Source organism: Sphaeramia orbicularis, chromosome 18 (genome assembly GCF_902148855.1).
Source record: "Sphaeramia orbicularis chromosome 18, fSphaOr1.1, whole genome shotgun sequence".
NCBI classification, from domain to species: Eukaryota; Metazoa; Chordata; class Actinopteri; order Kurtiformes; family Apogonidae; genus Sphaeramia; species Sphaeramia orbicularis.
The window spans coordinates 10,575,823-10,600,193 of NC_043974.1; the positions used below are offsets into that span (position 1 = coordinate 10,575,823).

At 37.1% G+C, this 24,371-nt stretch overlaps 1 protein-coding gene across 1 annotated transcript in view; it reads right to left on the minus strand.

The window, feature by feature from the left end:
* Nucleotides 1-24,371, minus strand: part of htr2cl1 (5-hydroxytryptamine (serotonin) receptor 2C, G protein-coupled-like 1) — a 402,018-nt gene that overhangs the window by 311,954 nt on the left and 65,693 nt on the right. Inside the window, 1 exon segment of the mRNA XM_030162626.1 lies at nucleotides 14,554-14,680. The gene's annotated coding sequence lies outside the window, so the exon portion shown is untranslated.

The window sequence follows — 24,371 nt, forward strand, 5'->3', positions numbered from 1 at the left end:
CAAGGCATGATTTTTTAATATGGCTGGTGACAAATGTTCGTGGCTGGTAAATTTTTGGAGGTCTCTAGCCAATGGCAGATGAGATAAAAGTTAATTTTACACCCTGACTAGGTCCCATGAATTTGTCATATTAACCCCCCCACACACACACACACAATTTGCACCCACCCAGGTCTTCTACAAACAACAGCCATTATGGTCTTGACTCTTCCTTGTGTTCGGACCAAACTGAAGAAATGAGCGTTCGCTTCTGTTGTCCCCTCTGCTTGGAATACTCCCCCAAGTATCCTCAAACTAGAAGCACTCGGAGAGCGCAGACGTCCGCCAAGGCTGATCAGTGGGCCCCCCCGTGGGCCCCCCCACCCCCGATCACCACCAAAATTTAATCATTTCTTCCTTATCCCATTTCCAACAAACCCTGAAAATTTCATCAAAATCTGTCCATAACTTTTTGAGTTATGTTGCACACTAACGGACAGACAAACAAACAAACCCTGGCAAAAACATAACCTCCTTGGCGGAGGTAAATATCTGAACCTTATTCGACAGACAACAACAGATCATTGAACAGTCCCATGTGACCCCTCATTCATACGACAAAACCTGCAGATTTGAAGAAAAAAGTGTTTTGAAATACCATGTCGCCCCAAATGTCTAAAACTTTATATGTGACCTGATCTGAACAAACTCTAGACTAGAAAAGCACTCGGAGAGCGCAGACCTCCGCCAAGGCTGATCAGTGGCCCCCCCTGTGGGCCCCCCCACGTCAAGGAGGTTATGTTTTTGCCAGGGTTTGTTTGTTTGTTTGTTTGTTTGTTTGTTTGTCTGTCCGTTAGTGTGCAACATAACTCAAAAAGTTATGGACAGATTTTGATGAAATTTTCAGGGTTTGTTGGAAATGGGCCCCCCCGTGGGCCCCCCCACCCCCGATCACCACCAAAATTTAATCATTTCTTCCTTATCCCATTTCCAACAAACCCTGAAAATTTCATCAAAATCTGTCCATAACTTTTTGAGTTATGTTGCACACTAACGGACAGACAAACAGACAAACAGACAAACAAACAAACAAACCCTGGCAAAAACATAACCTCCTTGGCGGAGGTAAAAATACTCTTATTTGACGACTACTCTGGATAAATTGGACATTCTAACCTTTATATATTGAAAACACTGCAGAAGTAAAGAAGTCTGCAGAACCGTGTGCTACTGCAGCTCCGGTAACTGTAAATGTCACTTACGCTTTGCTGAAGTGCTGAATATTTCCCTGTCGACTTTAACTCTTTAAGTGCCAGACAGTTAAGGGGCTAATAAGCCTTAAAAGTGCCACAGAATTTGGCCGTTTTTCAGTATTTCGCGTCGTTTTTATAATATTTGAAGAATCCTGCAGGAAACCGCTCTGTAACATCCGACCGATTGCTGATTAGATCCAAAACGCACCGGACGCAGCCGATTCATTATTGATCGTAATTTGCATAATTTATAATAATAATAATAATAATAATAATAATAATAATAATAATAATAATAATAATAATAATGTTTATTTATATAGCACTTTTCATACATTAAAAACTGTAGCACAAAGTGCTTTACATATCAGTTTAAAAATCAGTACCGCCCCCCACCCACACCCACCCACTCACCCGCACACACACACACACACACACACACACATATACATGCAAACCCACAAGCTCACACATACTTAAGAAGACTGACTGAGCACGGGTAGACCAGAACAAAAATGTACAAGTAAAAGTAAAACATCAATTTAGGAGGCGCTGTCTCAGGGAGCCATCCGCACCAGGAGGCAGCCGCCGACCCCGGCGACCAGGCACCAGCAACACAGCCCCGCATCCCAACTAGTGGGAGAGGGCCAACTGGGACCCCCACCCACCAGAAAGGAGCGGACCCCAGTGAGAGAAGGCGCCACAGCCCCCGGAGTCCACAGCCGCCCCCCGGCATGGAGGGCTCCCTCTGATGAAACACCGGAGAATAAGAAACATTAAAAAGATATAAAAATATTATTCGGTCGCGTGACCTCAAATTCCCGTCTGCTTGGTCTCAAAAGGGGGACACAGAAAGAACGTCATCGAAATGTGAGAAAGAAATGGGGGTGGATGGTTTGTTTGTACACAAATATGGCATGTTCTCCAAAGCCGATCTGATTGGCCCGTGGCACTTTAACGGTTGTGTTCGTAAAGCCGATTTAATCGGCCCATGGCACTGAAAGTGTTAAAGATGAATTGACGGAAAAAAATTGAACAGCGCTGATGTCAGCATAGAAGAGAAGCAAAAGGAGAAGAGATGGAATATAAGCAAAAAACCAATAGAGGATTTCATTGCAGGTTTACTTCTCGACCTTTACGCTTATCTTGTAGCTCTTACAGTTTGGAGTGGCCCTCCAAAAATGACTCTTGTTCATGGAAAAACAGAAAACTACATTAAAATCATATGAAAATAGGTGCCACGGTTATATGTCTGTTTAAATATGGAGTCAGTTCTGTTTTGTCATAAAATCGTGAATGATCTTAGTGTTTTTTTATTGACGTGATTTCATGACTTGCGTAAATATACACGCCACTTTTAATTGGCGCGCTATCTGTACACATTATAAGCTTTCCACGTTCATGTTCTTGTCACGTCAAATACCAGGGTTAGGTTTAAGATTCAAGAAGTTTATCGTCATATGCAGTACTTAGTAATGAAATTCTTACTTTGCGAGTTCCCTTCACACGTTCACATGACTAACATAAACAGTTAGGGTTAGGGTTATGTGAACCGGAGATCTTGGCGTAAATTGACACGCGATCAAATGGTGTTTAATAGCACGCAAAAGATCGACAATGTGTACGTATAGCACAACAAATGCCATAAGAACTGGCATGAGATGCAACACCATTTATTGAGATCAGTCTGGTTTTTAGCTTACCGGCCGACAGTCCATAAGCTATTGTCGTCATCGTCATCTGTCGTTGTCTGTCGTCCGTTACAAAACTTTCAATAGTCTTCTTCTCCGAAACTATACTTCTGATTCACTTCAAACTTGGTATACAGCTTCTTTATGATGATGTCAACACAAGGTATTGCAATTATTTCGATCTGGATCTGATTCTGGATTTGGTGCGGCTTTGAAAAATTTCCCCATTATAAGAGATAGGAAGTGGATTGATCCAATAAATCAGTAAGTATCAATTATATTAACTTGGAATTTGATTTTTTTTTACAGATCTGATTGGAATATGACCAAAACATGGGCTATTTCTGTCATAGAATAAATACACAGAAGTGGGTTTAAAATAAATGGCATCTGGATACATTTCCATCCATCCATCCATTCATTATCTTCCGCTTTATCCGGGGCCGGGTCGTGGGGGTAACAGTCTAAGCAGGGATGTCCAGACTTCCCTCTCCCCAGACACCTCCTCCAGCTCTTCCGGGGGGACCCCGAGGCGTTCCCAGGCCAGCCGAGAGACATAGTCTCTCCAGTGTGTCCTGGGTCTTCCCCAAGTTCCCGGCGGGACATGCCCCTCCCCAGGGAGGCGTCCAGGAGGCATCTGAAACAGATGCCCGAGCCACCTCAGCTGGCCCCTCTCAACGTGGAGGAACAGCAGCTCTACTCCGAGCTCCTCCCTGATGACTGAGCTCCTCACCCTATCTCTAAGGGTGCGCCCAGCCACCTTACGGAGGAAGCTCATTTCGACCGCTTGTATCCGATACAAGCAGATACATTTCCCAGAGCTTTTAATTTGGCCGGTAAGCTACAGGGCCATTGGTCCTATTTTTATACTTCTTCGTAGTTCTTGGTTCAACTGGACTGGTTTTAGAGACTTTTCACTTCAGAGCTGAAGATCTTGGGTGAAAGACAATACATTTTCAAAAGAGCTAAACCCGTCCAGTTGAACCGAGAAGAGCTAACGAGAAGAATGATGACCTGGGCAAATGAGAACCTACACAGACACCTGGTTTTTATAGTGTTTCTATTACAGTCTGATATTTCAGTTTTACAGTGAACGGTGCCTTTATTGACTTGTAAATGTGTCTTTTAAACTGGCAAATGTCATATGTGCAAATGTGTGCATGGTTCAAACAGGCAAGAAAAAAAAAAAAAAAAAAACACCAAAAAAGACTTGGTGTTTACTAAAACTTTGCTGAAATTAGGCCACAATCTTGAGCTACATTAGAAGTTAGGAGTTTGGTTGCCACCATCTTGGAATTTTGGAAGCAGATGTAGAGTTGGGGAAGTGCAGAGAGTATAAATCATGGAAATTTCACCCATTATAAGTAAATGGGAGGGGACATTTTAAAAAAAAAAAGATTTATTAAAATGTTTTACTTTTACCTACTTTTCCCAAAATGTAACCACATCTATTCTGGGTCACTGGCAATCTATAAACCCAGTTTAGTATGAATTCAACTAATGGTTTTCCTGCTAGAGTGTTAACAACATTAGAAAAAAACAAACAGGTAGACAAACAAAATTTTGTCTACCTGCTAAATTTTAACAGTTTGGTAATAACACCACCTCCACATAACATATTAATCAAATCAAATCAAATCAATGAAATTGTGTGTCTCGATGAAATCTAAACAAAAAAAAAAAGGTAATAAATAATTAATAACAACTACAAGCTAATACACTAACCAGCGTACTAGCAAGTCGAACATTAATCTTAGCTAATTTCTGTAACCTATGCTAAAAGTCCGAGCTATGTGATTAATTAAACTTTTGGTGATTTTGTGACTTTTTGTCAAACCCAGTTTAGTATGAATTCAGTTAATGGTTTTCCTGCTAGAGTGTTAACAACATAAGAAACAAACAAACAGGTAGACAAACAAAATTTTGTCTACCTGCTTAATTTTAACAGTTTGGTAATAACACCACCTCCACATAACATATCAATTAAATCAAATCAAATCAATGAAATTGTGTGTCTTGATGAAATCTAAAAAAAAAAAAAAAAAAAAAAAAAGGTAATAAATAATAAATAAAAACTACAAGCTAATACACTAACCAGCGCACTACCAAGTCTAACCTTAATCTTAGCTAATTTCTGTAACCTATGCTAAAAGTCTGAGCGATGTGATCAGTTAAACTTCTGGTGATTTTGGGACTTTTTGTCAAAAGATTTTTGTGATAAAACCTTTTTAATAGTTTTGTTAGTTCCACCAAACTACAACTAACCACAGATAGTGAAGCTGTCTGTTGGATAAACAAAAAAAAACAAAAATAAGTTTTAGTCCATAAACAGAAGCTATGTCAATCACAACTGTCAATCAAGGCCCAGAGAGGAGACATCAAAGTCTTCTATTCATAGTTTTTTTTTGTCATGTGACTGGCGCTGAGCCCTGGAGGGCGTAAAAAAAAGAAAAAGAAAAAAGCAGAATCACAAGTAACACTGAACTCTACAGAACTGCTGCATAACTCTATCAATTCTTCAGCTGTTTCAAGCCATGAATACTGAGGTTGTCTATCAAAAGACGAAAAACAAAGATACGTAAACAGCAACTTTCTGTGTATCTATCACAAAAAATATTATGTGTAAAACCCCTGTCTCAAACATTTTCATTCTGCATGGGTTAAGTAAAATGCTGCATTGTGGGAAGTGAATGAAAAGAGATGAAACACGAGTGCAGATGAGCTAATGTTAGCTACCTAAGGAAAGGTCATTCAGTCAAGTGTACTACAGGCAGTCGTGACATGGAATAAAAAGAAAGAAATATTCCAGTGAGGTTAACGCCATTATCTTTGTCTTGTTAATGAAGCAACCTGCAGACATCTTATTAAAGGGTCGGAATAAAACAAATGAGACCCTGACCATACATCAGGGATGATACATTTCAAGGTACTTCCACTTTTAAGCCTTCAAGGCCTGGTTACTGCTCCTTGGTTTTGAAGATTATTTATTGAAGTTTTTTTTTTCTTTTTTTTCATGGACAGCACATATGAATATACAATACGTGCAGTGTTTGGAGTACCGTGTTACAAAAGTAATGCCATTACTAATCAATTTTCAGTAATGCGTTCCTCGGTACATGTTCACAGGGTGCAATTTGTTGGGGGGGATCAACCCCCCCTCTGGTTTTTACATCCCTACTTCTGCTCTGTGAATTTCATCCTTGGGGGGTGACAACCAACCAACATAAATAACAGCAGGTTGTGACAGTTTTCTTCCACTTATATCCTACATTACTGGCACTAACGTTCACCTGATCCGAACTGTCAGAAGTCTCAGAATTAGCGAACGTCCCCATGCACAAGGGCGCTGTAAAGGGGGGGTAAACATGACAAATTCATGGGGCCCAGCATTTGTGGGGGTGGTCATAGAGCAGTGGAAGGGGTCCAGTGGATACAGGTTACAAGTTGTGAAAATTTCGTATAAGATCCGCCGAGTAATAGAGGAACAGAACCTGGGAGTTGGACGTTGAAAGTAGATAAAGTTTCAATTTCGTTTCACACCAGCGTTAGTTACGTTAGTTATGGACCGCACCCCCACCTATATAACTGCCGCTCCTACTCCATGTACACCCCCCCCGCCCATAAAAAAAAACATCCTCCCCTCTGTTTTCTATACTGTCTACATTAAACAACATAGTTCACATAAAACAGTACAATCTAGTGTAGTCATTCAACAGACAAGCAGAACACATTATACATGTACTAGCACGTCATCTTAATACAGATATCGAGGGACTGAAGTTAGTAGACGCGTTATTCCTGTTCTTAACTCCATTTCCCATCCTGCAACATGGTACTGCACTTCCCGCCAACTGCCATGAGCAACTCAGTTTGATTGCAAGCCTATTGTATTCCATCCATCCATCCATTATCCACCACTTATCCTGGGCTGGGTAGCGGGGGTAACAGTCTAAGCAGGGATGCCTAGACCTCCTTCTCCCCAGACACCTCCTCCAGCTCTTCCGAGGGGACCCCGAGGCATTCCCAGGCCAGCCGAGAGACATAGTCTCTCCAACGTGTCCTAGGTCTTTCCCGAGGTCTCCTCCCGGTGGGACATGCCCGGAACACCTCCCCAGGGAGGCGTCCAGGAGGCATCTCAGCTGGCCCCTGTCAATGTGGAGGAGCAGCGGCTCTACTCCGAGCTCCTCCCTGGTGACTGAGCTCCTCACCCTATCCCTAAGGGTGCGCCCAGCCACCCTATGCAGGAAGCTCATCTCGACCACTTATATCTGAGATCTTGTCCTTTTAGTCATGACCCAAAGCTCATGACCATAGGTGAGGGTAGGAACATAGATTGACCGGTAAATCGAGAGCTTCGCCTTTTGGCTCAGCTCCTTCTTCACCACAACAGACCAATACAGCAGACGCTGCACCGATCCGTCTGTCAATCTCATGCTCCATCCTTCCCTCACTCGTGAATAAGACCCCAAGATACTTAAACTTCTCCACTTGGGGCAAAGACTCTCCGCCAACCCACCTTTTTCCGGTCAAGAACCATGGTCTCAGATTTGGAGGTGCTGATTCTCATCCCACTTGCTTCACACTCGGCTGCAAACCGCCCCAGGGCACGCTGAAGGTCCAGGTTCGATGAGGCCAACAGGACAACGTCATCCGCAAAAAGCAGCGACGAAATCCTGTGGTCCCCAAACCGGACCCCCTCCGGTCCTTGGCTGCACCTAGAAATTCTGTCCATAAAAATTATGAACAGAACCGGTGACAAAGGGCAGCCCTGCCAAAGTCCCACATGCACCTGGAACAGGTCTGACTTACTGCCGGCAATACGAACCAGGCTCCTGCTCCGGTCATACAAGGACCGGACTGCCCTTAGCAGAGGGCCCTGAACCCCATACTCCCAAAGCATCCCCCACGGGATACCATAAGGGACACGGTTGAACGCCTTCTCCAAATCCACAAAACACCTATTGTATTCCAAAATTACCAATATCTCCCAAAATATTAGTCCTATCAACTTGCTGCGATATTTAATGTGGAGATGGGACTGTTCCTCAACTGTAGGTACCAAAGTGGCCAGTTAAATACGTCTCATTTTCTCAGAACTTCCAGTGTTATGATATTAGATGCTTCATTGTACACAACGTAAATACATGCACACATCATTACAGGTGTCAGATGACTTTATATCAGATTGTGGAGGCAAGTTTGGTTTTATAGTTTCTTTCCAAAGCGAAGGGAAACAACAAACCAATACAGAAGTAATGAGTGTTAAAGTTGTGCGTCTTGGCCCTTGGGGTAGTTCACACACACACACACACACACACACAGACGTTTTTTATCAGATAAATTCACACTTCATTATGGCGTATCCCTAAAGCCAAACACACCCATGCACACATTTTACCCCTTTAGCTACAGCGAAGAAGTAATTAAACTTAGACCCTCTGTGGCACCGACAAAACAAATTGATTCTGGCTGAAGGATCAAAGACATTGTGAATATACACAAAGTTTCTGTGTGTTAGTATGTGCATTATTTCATGCCGTCTCGTTTCATTATTTGTGGTAAATAAACATGCAAAAGAACAGTCGTGAGAGGTTCTCTGACCTTCACGCTCTGGAGGCGATTGTGAGTGGGTAGACGAGGGATGGGGGGGTGGGTTTCAGGGAGAGAGACCGAGGAAGACACGAAGCAAGACGTGAAGGAAAGCTTCTCCAGAGCTGAGAGCTAGAAAGACTAATTAACTTGAGAGACATGACCTTTCTCTCCTCCCTGCGAGAGTACATGTGTGTAGACGTGAGTGTGCGTAATGCGAATCAATACAAGGGCACCGTCATCACACTCGGTCACATGACAGCGGGAAAACATGATGTAGGGATAAAAGGAGGAGGCATGGTTTAAGGCGACGCTACGGAGCGAAAAGAGCCTCATAATTATGGCAAATACGTGTTACATGATGTACAAGTGGAAAAGATTTATATATGTGTAAACAAGTTGTGCATAGTTTGTAGGCGTCTAATGAAAAATCCAAGTAGAAACTGGGATTTATTTTCACCGCCCTGTTTGTACTCATGTAAAAGCGGTGTTGCTATCTCCTCAGTGTGGAAAGTCCTAAAAGTCGCTAAAAGCTGCTAAATGACATCGTCACCTAATTTGCATAATTGGAGTTGTGCATGTAATTATGATGAACGATGTAAGAGAGACAAAAAAAAAAAAGAGTATATAAACATGCTAGAACAGGGGTGTCAAACTCATTTTAGTTCAGGGGCCACATACAGCCTAATATGATCTGAAGTGGGCCGGACTAGTAAAATAATATAAATAATAGGATAAGAACTTAGAAATAATGACAACTCCAAAGTTTTTTCTCTGTTTTTGAGTGAAAAAAGTCAAATTCCATAATGAAAATGTTTACATCTATGAAATGTATTTGAACATAACATGAACAAATATGAACAACCTGAAAATTCTTAACAAAAATCACTGCAATTTGAACAATATTACTCCTTAGTTTATCATTCATACATATGCATCATAACTTACAGATCACAGTGGATCTACAAATACACACAACATTTAGTATGAGGCAGAATATTGTTAAAATTCCACATACTTAAGAAACTTAAGGTTATTCAGTTTTTTTTTGGAAAAGGCTAGTCTGTAAATGTAAACATTTTTGTGTAATTTTACTTTTTTTTACACAACAAAGAGAAAAAATTGTGGTTTTCATTATTTATAGGTTATTATGATAGTATTTACTGGTTCTGACCCACCTGAGATTGACTTTAACTAAAGTGATTCTAACATCCTTGACTGTTAATATCGTCAGTGTAATTTCTGCATTTCACAAATTCATCCCAGGGGCCGGATTGGACCCTTTGGCGGGCTGGTTTTGGCCCCCGAGCCGCATGTTTGACACCTGTGCTCAAGAACTACAAAAGAACTACACTGTAGAAAAAAATCTGGAATTTAACAGAATTTTCAGTGTTTATTTTACAGATTTTTCCTGTACAAGAAAATACCAATGAAATGACAAAAATAGACTGTGATTTTACATGTCAAATATGAAATAACACGAAAAAACTGTAACTGTGAATAACCATTAAATTTCCATTTTTAAAAAGAAATTTGTTCTTTTTTCACAGAAAAATACAGTTAAAATACATTTGCAAGTGTATTGTAATTTCACAAATATGTCTTTTCTATTCATGATATTAAACTGTTAAAAATAAAAAAAAATAATAATAAAATGAGATAAAATTACTGACAATTAACCATAAAAGAAGTATGTGTTCTTTAAGTTTAACAAGACTTTAACTGTCAATTGTTAATTGAGAAATATCTTGTGTAATTACAACAAAAATGTTGAATAAATGTATTTTTGTGAATGTATAACATGTATAAGCACTGATAAACTGTCCAAATATAGTTTTTATCAGTGGCTTGTACAACTGAGTCTAATTGAAAATTATTTATATATTTATTTATAGGTAATTTGATCGTTTTAATACATGTAAATATTCTTTATTAAACATTAAAAAAAAAAAAAAAAAAAAAAGCAAAATCTCATGTAAAGTTAGGGCAAAAAAAACTGTTTTTTTTATTATGGAAAATTACCAGATTTTTATGAGATGGTTATTTTCCATTATTTTACAGTATTTTTTCGGCACCCCTGCTGCTGGAATATTACTGGTTTTTGTTTTTAGTTTTTATGTTTTTTTTTTTTTTGTTTTTGTTTTTTTTTTACAGTGTATACTCAAAGGCTAAAATGACTCAAAAGAGACACCCCTGTGGAGTTATTTAGGTTATTTATGTTGCAGTTCCACTCTGCTGTAAATGCGTATGTAGTCTGTATATTTTTTATCACTATTTTTATGTTATATCGTTATTTTTTTTTTCACTTTCTTTATGCGTGTACACTTTTTCTTGCATTTTATTCTGTTGTTGCCTTGACAATTGAATTTCTCCATTGTGGGATCAATAACGTGTAATCTAATCTAATTTAATGTAATCTATTTTATTATATATATATATATATATATATATATATATATATATATATATATATATATATATATATATATATATATATATATGTTTGTTTAGTTTTTACCTTCATTTTCTTAGGTTTGGTTTGTTTTTTTAAAGCAGCGTCTGACTTTCATAAGATATTTTTCTTGCTTTGAGCTATATATTCTTGAACACGCCAGTAATAGTAAATCTCAAAAACCACAATTAATTTCAGTTAATGAATTTACCGCGTCAGACATCTTTATATTTTATACACCAGGTACTCTTTTCGCTTTGCTCTAACTTAAACTGTGTGCCCATGCGAAACACATGACCACCGGTGTTTCTCCACCTTACTCCAATACTTCCGTAAAAACGGCTGTCCGGTTAAATCCAGGCTGCCCCAGAGGGGGGGGGTCGCTTAATTTAAATTATTAACTCACCAGTTATGTTTTGGATGGAAGGACCAAACAAGGAGAAATGAAGAATCCACCAAAAAAGAAGGGTAGATGTTTTAAAACGTGAAACCAAAACTTGATTAACTGCTTCAGACAAAATAGAAAAAAGTTACAAAATAAAGAAAGAAGTCAGTGATCAGTTAGTCTTGCATCAAACACACTATTCATCTCTGACTTTGTCTCATCTACATGAAAATCTTCTTCATCACATTTTATAGTCTTCAGTCACTTGGAAGACTTCCATATTTGGTTCATAATTTCAACATTCATATGATTGGTTTGACAGTTGTTGCTGAGTAAAACATGTCACAGCTTATGTCAATAACTCCACATAAGCTAATTCTAAGAAAAACCACATTTGAAAGTTCACCTGAGTTAATCACACTTTGGTTTGAGATTTGCACCAACAGTTTCACTTACACTGCATAGTTAAACCACAAAGAGTTTCCATAAGTACGTCTAGTTCTAACACTTGCGCAATTCTTGGCCAGAGAGTCCCTAAGTTCAGAATCAAGATTAGCTCAGCTCGCCTTTATCACAAAGCTGCAAGATTCGATCTTTTTCTTGCAATCTGATCTTTTCTCCAAGTTCAGCACACACAAACCTGAAACAACCCTGATGTGTGATGGTTTTCTGACATTTTAAAGTTAAAGTCATTCAGAGTCACACATCCAACTTCCATTTAACGTAAGATACGTCTCACAATATCATTTCGCTTCCAGAAAACACGTACTGAAGAAATTTATGATCTTGGAAATTAAAACAATAATAAACACAGAAATAAATAAATCGATAAATTACTTAATTAATTAATAGATAGATAAACAAATAGAACTATATAATTCAAGATTGAATGTTGACGCTCATTAACCCTTTGACCTACAGGACCTGCAGTGCATCAGCTTCTTCCATGATCCAACTTGTATATTTGTCACAATAATAAAACTTTAGTTGATGATTAACTGTCATAAAAATAAAAAAATAAAAAAAATGATGCCAGTAATGATTGAGTTTTGATTTTATGGCTCCTTTTATGCCACTAGTATAATGAGAAGCCATAAAATTGTCATTTATTGAATCATCTATTGTCAATGAACACGGAAAGAAGATTTTGGCTTTAGAAAGAAAACCTGCGAAGGGCAAATTTGGCAAAAAAAAAAAAAAGAGAAGAAGAAAAAGTAAAAAATGGAGTTAAATATATAAAGTAAGCCTGGGATAGAAATAGAACAACAGACTAAAAGACCAAATTAAGTGCCTTGAGATGAATTGGACACAATAAGAGGAACAGGAAAGCATTAATGTATGTTTAAAAAATAATGTAAAATTAGCAATGAAATATTCAGCTGTTCTTGTACAAATAAATAACTGATATTAGTTCAAATAAATTCCAGTTGGTTGATTAAATAATAGTGACAGGTCTGCTGTACTTGCACAGTGACCTTTAAAGTAAGAGTTATACTTTTTTTTTTCTGTATTGGTGTTGTAGCCGTACTTAAAGGAAAACAGATGCCCGAGCCACCTCAGCTGGCCCCTCTCGATGCAGAGGAGCAGCGCCTCTACTCCGAGCTCCTCCCTGGTGACTGAGCTCCTCCCCCTATCCCTAAGGGTGCGCCCAGCCACCCTACGGAGGAAACTCATTTCGACCGCTTGTATCCGGGGTCTTGTCCTTTCTGTCATGACCCAAAGCTCATGACCACAGGTGAGGGTAGGAACGTAGATTGACCGGTAAATCGAGAGCTTCGCTTCTTGGCTCAGCTCCTTCTTCACCACAACTGACCGATACAACGACTGCATCGCTGCAGACGCTGCACCGATCTTATTCGATTATCTGGCATATTAATAATTCGATTCCATAATCTAACCATTTCACATTTTCTTTGAATTGCACCAGGAACCCAACCCATGTCACCCTGCGCTGCCAAAACTGGAACAAACTTATGAACCCATGAAAGCAGCAAATGGTTTTGTTTTCAACAGCGTCTAAAGCTGGACGTTGTTTGGCCCACCCATACACCTGCAGCAAAGTTTAGAACAGGACATACACACGCATCATACAACTGTGAATATGTTCCAAAACCAAGATCTTTACAGACTTTTAGCTTGTTTATGACAGAACCCAGGGCTCTGCCGGCTGAAGCAGCTAACATTTTAATTCCACACTCTAGATTCATGAATTCATCAAACGTGAATCCCAAGTACTTATATTAAGAAGTATTGTGTTTATATGAGCGGTATCAAAGTTAGAAATCCTCTCCGTTGCTACGTCGTTAGTACGTATCAGTGAACTTGCAGGACCAAGTGCTGCTACGTAACAGAAGTTAGCCAACAGCGCGCCAATGGCAACAGACACATGTAGCCAATTTAGCTAAAAGTTACATTTCAAAAGTGATTCTATACGACAGAAAATAACATAATCACAACAATTATGTAGAAGCAACACATCAAATCTAAGCAATAACTGAAACCCAGCTATCCCCAGAGTCAAACGATTGCACAAAGTAGCCTAGTTCTGATCTCCGCTATGTATCACTTTTTATACGGCCACACCAACCGATCACATATAAATAAACTTTTATTATTTCGATGTGGCATGTTTGAAATTGGCCAGATCGACATCAACAAAATAAAATATTTTTCTTTTTTTTTTTCAATTTTGGGATGAAGCAGGTCAGTTTGGTGGGGCAGTCGGAGAATTTGGTGGGGCATACAAACCCCACCCCCACCCCCACCCCCACCCCACCCGTGCCCATGCCTTGAACCGGCCCTGAGTAACAGGAGTAAAAATACAAAACTATAAAACTAGCTAACTAAGCTAAATAACAATAATGTTAATAATGTTTCTACAACATCATAAACGAGATCATAAAACAGAAGTTTAGCTCCAACAGCTGTTCGTAACTCCAGGACGAGCTATTGTTATGTTGTTGTTAAATGAATTCACTGTCGGTTGAAGTTCATCAGTTCTAAACCTTTGAAAGATAATCGTGTGCATACTGTCTATACTGTGCATATTATGGGCGCTGTTCATCTGCTTGGACAGCAGTGTATTAAATTACCATTTACAAAACTTATGGTGCATACTAATGACAATCAGGACTAATTTGACCTCAAAAAGGGACGTTGTGTGTTGATGACAGCAGCTGTGCATGAGTGTGTGGGTGTACTTACTCTTGCCTAATGCTGGTTTAATCTCCATGTGGAATGAGACCCTTTGGATGAGCCGTCGGAGGCTTGTACTGCATTCAGGTGCGTGTAGGACAACCTTTCATCAGGCATCTGATTTGTGCTTTTCAGTCTGAAACAGAAGAAGAAAAAACACTTTCAGTAAAGACGATGACAGTTATTGGACATGGACAAGAGAGTAGCTCAATCACAAAGTATTTTAACCTTTTAACCCCTTAGATTTTATTCCAGGTAAATGTGCTGCTGTGAATTACCGCCTGTTTCAGTGTCATAAAAGCTGCTGTGAGTATTGAGTACGTGCTTGTGTTCCTTTTCTTCAGTGGTTTTGCTTTAGGCTGATGTGTGTTTTAAGGTCAAAACAAAGTGGAAGCAAAAAATAAGGCACTCAGAATGTACATCAATAAGAAATTCAGGATGTTGAACATGAACTGTGAACTGGAACACACTGAACAACAACAAGGATTTGAATTTGGGCCCAGTATGTTTTTGTTTTGGGGCTCTTTTGTTTTTTTCAGCTGCTTTTTGGCACCTGGTTGAACTTAAAAAAGCAGTTACATGGTCAAAAGTCAGTAAAAACATGACAAAGAAAATAGTCTAAAAAAAAAAAAAAGTCCAAACTGTTTATTTCTACAGTGAGTTGGTCTCACTCAGTGCTCTGTGTTTCGCCCCCCATTCCACAGGCAGCAGGTTGTGTACTGAGCATGCTCAGATGTCTATGGAAAGAATAAGGGCTATTCCAGGGCTTGGCAACCTGCAGCTCTGGAGCCACATGTAGCTCTTTCATCCCTCTGCTGCAACTCCCAGCTTTGGGAACATGAATAATGAGTATTTAATTTAATTTAATTTAATTTAATTTAATTTATTTATTTATTTATTTATTTTTCATTCTAAATTTGAAGATTATGGCAATCTTGTAACATTAAAATAAAAAGTGTTGAATTTTTTTGTCGCTCAATAAAATAATGGTAAAAAGTTTAAACCGTCAGTTCCATTTGTTAGTGGATGAGGTTAAAGCCTGTATTCTGATTAGTCATGTGTTGGTCGCAAACATAACAGCTATTAGAGCCGGCCTCTGTCAAGTGAATGATAGGAGCTGGCTACTACCTGGGAACCAGAACAACTTTTTTCTTCTTACTCTTTCTTTCTTTCTTTCTTTCTTTCTTTCTTTCTTTTCAGGCGGCATATATTTGCTCTACTTGCATTGAACAGAGCTGTCTTGGCACTGTCCAGTGCTGAACCTCATAGACGTAGGTTTATTCATATATATATATATATATATATATATATATATATATATATATATATATATGTATATATGAATATATATATATATGTGTGTGTATAAAGGGTGGGGAAGCAAAATTTACAATATTTTGAGGCAGGAATTGAAAGACAGTGTATGACCAGTTAGTTTATTGAAAGTCATGAGAATTTATTTGCCACAAGAAAATTGACATCCTCCTTCTTTCTCAATAACTGCCTTCACACGCTTCCTGAAACTTGTGCAAGTGTTTCTCAAATATTTGGGTGACAACTTCTCCCATTCTTCTTTAATAGTATCTTCCAGACTTTCTCGTAATAGTTTTGCTCATAGTCATTCTCTTCTTTCCATTATAAACAGTCTTTATGGACACTCCAACTATTTTTGAAATCTCCTTTGGTGTGACGAGTGCATTCAGCAAATCACACACTCTTTGTCGTTTGCTTTCCTGATTACTCATATGGGCAAAAGTTTCTGAAAAGGTATGGATAATAGTGTTAGGTATGATTATGACATTAATATATGTTTGGTTTCAAAACAATTGATGTAGTGCCTGCTGAGGAAAAAAAAAAAAAAAAAAAAAAAAAAAAATATATATATATATATATATATATATATATATATATATATATATATATATTCATTTGTGCTGTGTGCCATCTTCATTTACTCTTAGCCAATAACATATATACCAACATTTACACATCTGAACATTCCACAGGCAGCAGGACATGTACTGAGCATGCTCAGATATCTATGGAAAGAACAAGGTCTATTCCAGGGCTTGGCAACCTGAAGCTCCGGAACCACATGTGCTTTGGGAACATGAATAATGAGTATTTAATTTTATTTTAGTTTGTTAGTTTTTTTTTCATTCTAAATTTGAAGAGTATGGCGATCTTGTAACAGTAAAATAAAAAATGTTAAATTTTTTTGTTGCTCAATAAAATCAGGGCAAAAGGTTTAAACCGTCAGTTCCATTTGTTTGTGGATGAGGTTAAAGTTTGTGTTCTGATTAGTCATGTGTTGGTTGCAAACGTAACAACTCTTAGAGCTGGCTCTGTCAAGTGAATGATAGAAGCCAGAGCTACTTTTTTCTCTGTTTTCTTTCTTTCTTTCTTTCTTTCTTTCTTTCTTTCTTTCTTTCTTTCTTTCTTTCTTTCTTTTTAGGCTACATATATTTGCTCTACTTGCATTGAACAGAGCTGTCTTGGCGCTGTCCAGTGCTGAACCTGTTCAAAAGGCACAGGTAACTGTAGCGCTGTCCAGTGCTGAAACTCATAGAGGTAGTTTTTATATATATGTATGTACGATTAATTTGTGCTTTGTGCCATGTTCATTTACTCTTAACCAGTAGCATATATACTGATATTTACACATCTGAACAAATCTTACATGTGTTCCCTTTATTATGACACCAGAATTATTCAAATATACCTTGTGGTTGCAGAGGTATACTCTTTTTATTATAAGTACGCACATTTCGAGCAAAGGCCTAAAAACTATGTCTGTTTTTAAAGGGTTAAGGTAAAAAATGATATATGCATATGTCTTATGTTCATTTTAGTTGTCAAAAGATTTTGTGCTTCCCAGTGTTTTATTTTCTGTGAGAAACTGGTCCAAATTACTCTTTCAGTGATTAAGGTTGCCAACCCCTGGTCTATTCTATCAGCATATTTTAACATTATTCGTACTGAGCAAACAGTTGAATTCTTATGAATATCTAAAATAAATCATATGTTCAGAACACTCACTACAGTCACGGGTTAAAGGGTTAACCCTCTAGAAATATTTATTGTACCATGTAAATTGCTTGTTTCTCTATATTTAACTTTTCCTAAGCAATTTATCAGCGCTTTTTGTCATATGTCAATGAAAATCAAGTATTTTCCTGTATTTCAGTACTGCAGATGTCATCTCCAAACAGAGAAATCTGAAAGAAAAGTAATTTTGTCAATAAAATATATAATTAATTGTTTAAAAACACTGTCATTTCTCAAACTCCATGGGTTTTACTTTTGAATCGGTGTTGCAGAAGATGATTCCAGAAGTTTCCACGTTCACTGTGGAGCCTCTGAACGTCCAAATGGATCTTATCTGATGTTCATGAAAAGATGAAAACCTAAATTATTTAACTGTATTCAAAAATTATTCAGCATTTTAGGTCAGTAGGTGGTTTTTGTCATCAGTGACTGTTTAGATCTTTATGGGTTAATGTCAAATTTATTGTATATTGTCTTAAACATGCGCTACTGTCCATCTCATGTCATAAAATGAGGAAATTCATATTGACATGGAGATATTTAATACTTCTAAAATCAGTAAAAATAGAAAAGCAGCAAAACAAATGTGACAAAGTAAAGTAACAGAGACTTCTAACGGTTTAAAGATAAGTCCTACTTGTGCGACACTTGGTAATTATCGCCTCATTATCAATAGATTGACAAGTTGTAGATAATATTTGAGTCAACACTGCTTTTTTTTTTTTTTTTTTTTTTTTCGCTGTGACAGACATTTTTGACTTCCAGATCCGACTCCCATGCATCAGCACGATAAACGGTCTCCACACGCAGAGGTAATCCATCACAATAAACACGAAAGACTTCATTTGCTTTTGTCCAAATGCTGGTTTTATTGTTGCTTCATTATCCCAGAGCTGAATGTTTTCTTATGAGTGCGCTTGTTATTTCGCAAAACCACTCATATTGTCAATCATCAGACACTCCATGGAAGAATGGGAGCATCAGAGTGGAAATAATCCATCACAAACATGTTGCTTTACAGACTTCATTGCCTCTTCATGTAGTTTGTCTTTGTTGGATCGGGAGCTCATTTTAACCAAGTGTTTGTAATTAAAAATTCTGCCGTAATTTAAATGTTAATATGTTTTCCCATTAGTTTCCCTCTGGAACACACTAGAGGTCTGACTAATGACTGCTGCCCTGAAAGTCCAAACTAATAAAAATACAACTTTTAATGATTTTCACCCAAATCGTTAAAGTTTTAGAGCTGTTTGTTTGTAACATTTACACCTGTATTAACCCTTTCATGCATACTGGTCACTACAGTGGACAGCTATTCGACAGCTTTTCTCTTCTATATTCATGGATTTTGTTGTTTTGGTTTTTTTTCCACACATATCTTTATTAAAGTTTTAAGACACTACATATCTTTTCTGACATGAATTGGTAACATTTTGTAGATCTCTCCTGAGGATAAACCCCCAGAATCACAAAGCCCTCCCCATAGTTTTCACACAATTTATCAGTAAATACATGTTTCTGTGCGTCAAAAATTAAACGTGTGGTGTCCAGCTGAGTGGACATTTTTGCAACTTCATGAAAAATAGGTCCATAAGATTTTTTTTTTTTTTTTTTCAGAAGAAAATTTTCAATCGCATTGTTTTTATCATGCCTGAAGAAGAATAAAAACACTCAGGAAAAAAATTTGATTAAGTTTCTCATAATTCATGCATGAAAGGGTTAAAGACCTGCGTGTCCAACTTAAGGGAATCTACTGGCAGTGTGTGTAATCACTAGAAAATAAGAATTTTTCCGTTTTTATATGATTTATCTCTGCAGAAGACCTGAATTCTAAACATGTTGCACCAACATGTTAAAGGTTAAATTTATTGTTATCCATGTAGGACAGTAGTTCCCAACCTTTGTTGACTCGTGACCCCATTTTAACATCACAAAATTCTGTTATATTTATATATTTTTTTACCTTATAAATCTTTACCTGATTTAAATCTGAATTAAACATATTGTTAAAGTGACATATTTTCTGTTAACTTACCAACATATACACTGAACAAAAATATAAACGCACCACTTTTGTTTTTGCTCCCATTTTTCATGAGCTGAACGCAAAGATCTAAAACTTTTTCTACGAACACAAAAGGCCTATTTCTCTCAGATATTGTAAATAAATTTGTCTAAATCTGTGTTAGTGAGCACTTCTCCTTTGTCCTTTGCTGAGATAATCCATCCACCTCACAGCTGTGGCATATCAAGATGCTGATTAGACAGCAGGATTATTGCACAGGTGTGACTTAGGCTGGCCACAATAAAAGGCCACTCTAAAATGTGCACTTTTACTGTATTGGGTGGTCCAGGGGGGTGAGAAAACCAGTCAGTATTTGGTGTGACCACCATTTTCCTCGCACAGTCAAAACTTGTGACATCTGTGGTATTGTGCTGTGTGATAAAACTGCACATTTTAGAGTGGCCTTTTATTGTGGCCAGCCTAAGGCACACCTGTGCAAAAATCCTGCTGTGTAATCAGCAACTTGATATGCCACACCTGTGAGGTGGATGGATTATCTCAGCAAAGAAGAAGTGTTCGCTAACACAAATTTAGACAGATTTGTGAACAATATTTGAGAGAAATAAACCTTGTGTGTACACAGAAAAAGTTTTAGATCTTTGAGTTCAGCTCATGACAAATGGGAGCAAAAACAAAAGTGGTGCATTTATATTTTTGTTCAGTGTACTTGAAGTTATACCCCATACAAAGGCATTGGAAGAGCTAGCTGCGGTTTCATTTATTCAAATTCCTCCTCCATGGAAACAGTGGGCCGGTTTGGCCATGAAACTCCCAGGGCTGAAAAAGGGGCCCACTGCGCCCCTGCACAGTACCTAGCATTAGCATTTGTGATTAGCTAATCTAATATTAGATAAAGGTTAACTTGCTTTATCATCCCGAGGGAAATTTGGTCTCTGCGTTTTAATCATCTTAATGCAGGGGTGTCAAACTCATTTTAATTCAGGGGCCATATTCAGCTAAATTTGATCTGCAGTGGGCCAGACCAGAAAAATAATAACATAATAACCTTTAAATCATGTCAACTCCAAATTTTGGTCTTTGTTTTTGTGTAAAAAAAAAAAAATAATAAATTATGAAAATACTTAACTATCAAAAAAAAAAAAAAAACCCTGGAAAAACTGAAATTTAAATCAAAAAACGCGAGAAAATTTAGTGCAATTTTAACAATATTATTCCTGAACTTCTCATTTGTCCATGTGCATTATGGATCAGATCTACAAAGACACTAAACACTGAGGAACAAGAAGAAAAATAGTTAAAATTGTGCTTAATTTTCTTTAAACATTTCAGGTTGTTCATATTTGTTCAGGTTATTCACATTTTAGTGTTGCAGGATAGTTTGTAAAAGTAAATATTTTCATAATTTAATTAAATTTAATTTGTTATTTTTTGCACTAAAACAAAGAAAAAAAATAAGTTGTTAATTCTAGATTTTTTTGGCTTAATTCAAGATTTTTTTTTTTTTTACTTAATTGTAGATTTTTTTTTTTTTTTTGGCGTAATTCATGATTTTTATTTTTATTTTTTTTACTTAATTGAACTTTGCATGAAAGGGTTAACCCTTTCATGCATGAATTATGAGAAACTTGGTCAATATTTTTTTTTTCCTGAGTGTTTTTATTCCTCTTTAGGCATGAAAAAAAAAAACAATGCAATTGAAATTTTTTTTATGAACCTATTTTTCCTGGAGTTACAAAAATGTCCACTCAGCTGGACATCATGTGTTTAATTTTTGAAGCAAAGAAACATGTATTTAAAACCCATCATCAGGAAGTGACATACTATGTGAAAACTAGAAAAAAAAAAAAAAAAAAAAACATTTTTAATGCCGCTAATCTGATGTTTTCTCACATTTTATCATAGTCTAATACTAGTTATTACTCATTTCATGGAGATAATATCCTCCTGAGACCCAGGAAATTGACAATTTTAGCTATTTTTACATTAAAAATTTGTCTTGATTGGAAACTGCATAATGCAACAGTTTTTTTTTTGGTTTTTTTTTCAGATAAATTCAGATACATTTTTTAAATTATTTTTATTTATTTATTGATTTTTCTTTTTTTTATCCTTGTAATGTACAGCATTTAACTTAAACTGACAAACTTTAGTCCCCTATAGAGGACAAAAAGAATTACTGGGTCTCTGGAGCATATGCAAAAAAAAAAAAAAAAAAAAAAAAACTTTTTGTTTCAGAAAACTGTTAATTACAGTCTAATAACAATTAGCAATTAATTTACACTCAAACATGTTACTACAGATCAGGTTTATCAAGAGCAGCAACGTTACAGTAATTGTATGAATTGCAGTGTTTTAGATGGTGCGTAAATGTCCACTGTGTTGGCTGATATGGAACTAAAACAACAAAATCCATGAATATACAAGAGAACAGCTGGAGAAGAACTGTCCACTGGAGTGACCACTGTGCATGAAAGGGTTAAGAAGAAAGAATGTCTGATATCGTGCATTTTGGTGACAGGTGAGCTACTTCTGACAGATTCTGCAAAAACTTAACAATATGTACTCAATCCACCCAATGGGGATGCGAGTTAGCTAACGTCGAGTTGAGTCGGCCCAGTTGGCATCACTGCAGTTTTCCAAAAACTGATTTACCTCATCGTGACACTGGCTTTTATACTCATGCCTCCTGCTTGAAAATCCCATTCTTAGCTTTATTTAAAGAAACAATAGCAGCGCAAAGTAAAGGCTGAATTGGTCCAATTTAGGAGTAAATGCATTCATGTCCCACGGCAGAACTACTCTATATTTGTATCGACATCCACATAGAAAAAAACCCAACTTCAATTGATTTTTTTTCTCCTGCCTTGTCGTCTTTTTCTCCATTCTTTTGGTCTTTTTTTTTTTTCCCAGTTAATTGTTGAGGGAAACACTGAAACCAAATAATAGAGGGCAGTTGAAGTTCCCCAGAGGCAGCCATCTTGGATCTGCTCTATTATTACAAGAAGCCACCATTACAAAACAGCCAATATTAGGATTACAAAGGTCAAAGGTCAAAGGTCAAAGCCAAAGCGGCGGACAGTAGAAATGAAGCGTATTGTTTCTGTCAACTCACATCGGCATACAACGGAGAACTAGATTTCTGAATAAACTTCTAACCTTTAATTACCCCGGGAAATAAACACCCTGCTTAACATTCACAGTAACGCACCTAACTTCCAACGGAAAAGTTTTTTGCAAATATATATGAATAAAAAAAAAAAAAAAAAAAAAAAAAGGACAAGGGAAATCGACAACATTTTTAATTTCCTAATTAGATCCCCTGCTGCTGTGAGAGTTGGCAAGACTACGCTTACTGGGAGAAGAATGTGCCTCCGAACAGACAAAAAGCTGAGATGAAATAATAACAAATAATAAACAGAACGCTCTCCGCTGGGCGACACGTTCCCTCAGACTTTAAAAAGCTTCAACACCCTCGGAGTTGTTAAGAAAAAGGTCTCGAATAGCAGCACTCAGGCTCTGATGTGACGTTTTGTTCTCCGTCTGGAAATTATCTAACTTGATTTTGCTTTTAAGATGTAGAATTGGTTTCAACTGGAAGTCAAACTCAATATTCGCCTCAGTGTCTTAACTATTAGAGTGTCAAACATGCGGCCCAGGGGCCAAATGAGGCCCGCCAAAGGGTCCAGTTCGGCCCCTGGGATGTTTTTGCCAAGAGCAAAAATTCCACAGTCTTGAACTGAATTAAGCAAAAAGAAAAAAAAAAACTAGCTTGAATTAAGGAAACAATCTTGAATTAGGCCAAAATAAATAAATAAATAAATAAATCTTCAATTAAGTAACAAAATCTTCAATTAAGCCAAAAAAAAATCTCAAATTTAGCAAAAAACCTTGAATTAAGCAAAAAAAAAAAAATCTTTAATTAAGTAACTAAAAAATCTTGAATTAAGTCAAAAATATATTCAATTAAGTTAAAAAAAAATCTTCAATTAAGCCAAAAAAAAAAATCTCAAATTTAGCAAAAATATCTTTAATTAAGTAATAAAAATCTTCAATTAAGCAAAAAAAAAAAAAAAAAATCTCAAATTTAGCAAAAAATCTTGCATTAAGCCAAAAAAAAAAATCCTCAATTAAGTTAAAAAAAATATTGAATTAAGCAAAAAACAAAAAAAAAATCTTCAATTAAGTAAAAAAAAAAAAAAAAAAAATCTTGAATTAGGCAAAAAAAAAAAAAAAAAAAGGACAAGGGAAATCGACAACATTTTTAATTTCCTAATTAGATCCCCTGCTGCTGTGAGAGTTGGCAAGACTACGCTTACTGGGAGAAGAATGTGCCTCCGAACAGACAAAAAGCTGAGATGAAATAATAACAAATAATAAACAGAACGCTCTCCGCTGGGCGACGCGTTCCCTCAAACTTTAAAAAGCTTCAACACCCTCGGAGTTGTTAAGAAAAAGGTCTCGATAGCAGCACTCAGGCTCTGATGTGACGTTTGTTCTCCGTCTGGAAATTATCTAACTTGATTTTGCTTTTAAGATGTAGAATTGGTTTCAACTGGAAGTCAAACTCAATATTCGCCTCAGTGTCTTAACTATTAGAGTGTCAAACATGCGGCCCAGGGGCCAAATGAGGCCCGCCAAAGGGTCCAGTTCGGCCCCTGGGATGTTTTTGCCAAGAGCAAAAATTCCACAGTCTTGAACTGAATTAAGGAAAAAATAATAATTTAGATTGAAATAAGGAAAAAAAATCTTGAAT